We start from the raw sequence: 2,688 nt of genomic DNA on the forward strand, positions 1-2,688 counted from the left end.
TGTTTAGGAACATCCATGGGAAACATGGTTGGTTAGTGTAAAAACTCTTATTTCCTCTCCTTCCATCCTGCCAGATCTCCTCTGACGCAGGACAGGCACAGAACTGAAGCATGTGTGGGGTTCTGAATACAAAGCACATGTAACTATGACAATCAGAATCACGTTGTTGTGTATAGCTTTTTTATGGTTGTGATTTATACCCCTGCTGCCTGAGCTGGGTGTCTGGGGGAGTGTTGTACTTGTAATTAGAAAGTGAAACAGATGTGAGGCTGTCATTGTAAATGATGTTTCTATTGTAATGCTTCTCATTGCTCATCATTTCCATCTCACCTATTGAAATTCTCACTGGAAAGATCTGGCCATCAGGTAATATTCACCAAAAGAGAACCTACCTGCAGTACTGGTCTGAAATAACTCCTGCTTCATGACACTTTTAAAACAAGACCCTGAAAGAGGGCACATGGACTGGAAGCCTGGGAGGAAAGGGAATTTCAACACTCTTTATTTTTTCTGTTTCAAAACCAAATATTGTATGTATAATCTCACTGTCATGCTCAATGCTTTGCTCTTAAGTTTTATAGAATTTATTCAGCTTGTCATTTTAACCCATGTCTACATTCTCCAGTTGATCAAAGCCGAGGAGAAAGGAGACCTTCATTCTAAACAATTCTCACCTGATTCAGAAACAGATGCTGTTAGACTAAGCAAGCACACGTGTGTGCACTAAGTTCCCTGCTAGCAGTAATGTGAGAAGCACTCCTCAGCACTCCTCAGAGCACTATTCTTTCAAGCTGTGCTGCTAGACACAGACAGGCTTCAGTTTACTTACCTTTTGCTGTTGCCAACATCTGAACACTAGGAAGGACAGGACAATGGTGGTTTTAATAGAATATTTTTATTTTCCAAATAAGTGATACTGATACTAAGCAGCAAACAATTTAGGCCATACACATTAGAAGAAGCTGATTCTGGTATCTTTGCCCTAGAGAAAGATGTGTTGCCTAGGACACTGGGGTGGGGTGGTCAAAGTGCTATACAATCTTTCTGCTGGAGAACATTGATCAAGAAAGTTGATGATGAAAAAATCAGAAGGAAAAATATGGAATGCCTCAGGGATTTAAGTGTCATCCTTATTCTGGTGTCATGCTAACCTCCATATCCTTCAGTTTTGATGCAAGTACTGTTGACACCACCAACACAGTAGTTAGGATTAATGAGAGGATGATATTGGTAAAGAGTCAAACGTGAAAATAAAGTGTATTACAAGTAGTTTCAGGACATCCCATCTCTTCTTCTGTGTGTGTTGTCCTAGCTCCATAGTCATCTTGAAAACTGTGGCAGCATAGACATGAAGGGGTAAAATTAAAAATTCTTTGTGTCTTGGCACATATATTTAAAGGAGATATTTGAAAGTAAACAGATGTTTTCCATAGCGCCAGTATCTACCAGTAGTGCAGAGACTAAGCCTATGCTGTGTCTATCCTCAGAGCTATCACAGTGTGTGGTCTATGCTAGCAGGAAGCACTTCATTACAATTAAACCATCAGACATGTTAGCACTGTTACTCAACAGTTCAAAGTTCACTGATAGTTTTTAACATCAAATTAGTTTGATACAGACTCTGGCTCAGTGAAACTTTTAAAAGTACTGGACCTTCTCTTGGCTACAAGGTGAGGCTACAGACAAGGTTCCCTGACCTTGCAGAAGAACCACTTCTCTGTCTGGTTTCAGTGCCTCCAGTGGAAATAACATTCAGTATCCAAAGACAATGGTCTCCTTTGAATAGAACTCTGATCTTAAATGAGAGAGAGAGAAAAAAAATAATCCCTCAGTGAACAAGTCAAACTATAATGGGACAGGAAATTCAGGAAATGAATTGCAGAGATGTACCAGACAAACCAGCTTTGATGTGCCTTTGGAGAGCTGGTGTCAATAAGATGATTGCCAAACTTGTTTGATAAAATACACAGAGAGACAAATTTCAACTTCTCATTTGAAAGCTGCATAAATACATGTGCTCACACACACTCCTCTTTGATCAGTTAATGGAATTCCCCAGTAAAACACATTTTCATCTCCAAATGGTTGTTAGTCAAGTTTTTCACCTTTTCCTTCACATTCCTTTATAATGGCCTTTGGAGTTCATGGAATCACTCTCCACTCCACTTCAAAGACAGATGTGTATTTATTATCCCTATTGAGTCCAGAAAAAAGAAAGGCTTTTCAAGAGGGCCTTGCAAATTTACACAGAATACTTATCATTGCATAGGAGAATGATCATATACAAGATTAGAGATGTAAAATCACGTACATTGAGAGAGAGAGATAATCTCCATTACAAGCACCTCCAGCCATGCTCTGTCCATTACAGCCATGCATCACAAGAAGTTTAATTACTAGTAAATGGTGAGGCTTCCTTAGACTTCTATACATACACGTAAAGAGCAAATCTCTAGTCTCTTAAGTAATTCAATAACATACACAAAGCTGCAGGCATCCAAGCTCCTAATATCTCCAAACTGCTTACACTGAAATCTCCACCCACCACTTCTCCAATACTGTGTGATGTGGCAATAACAAAAGAAAGTTCTGTGGGGAACATAGGCATGGTGACTCACAATTGTATCGCACTGCTTGGTAGACTAAGCTAGGATTGCCACAAGTCTGTGGCCAGGCTAGTGTATATAG

General features: G+C 39.6%; 1 non-coding gene across 1 annotated transcript; it reads right to left on the reverse strand.

The window, feature by feature from the left end:
- Positions 1-1,093: 1,093 nt before the first annotated feature.
- LOC127229446 (U6 spliceosomal RNA) lies at positions 1,094-1,203 on the reverse strand. The gene has a single exon (XR_007835136.1). It is a non-coding gene; the product is annotated as a U6 spliceosomal RNA (small nuclear RNA).
- Positions 1,204-2,688: the final 1,485 nt, after the last annotated feature.

This window comes from Phodopus roborovskii, unplaced genomic scaffold (genome assembly GCF_943737965.1).
Source record: "Phodopus roborovskii unplaced genomic scaffold, PHOROB, whole genome shotgun sequence".
NCBI classification, from domain to species: Eukaryota; Metazoa; Chordata; class Mammalia; order Rodentia; family Cricetidae; genus Phodopus; species Phodopus roborovskii.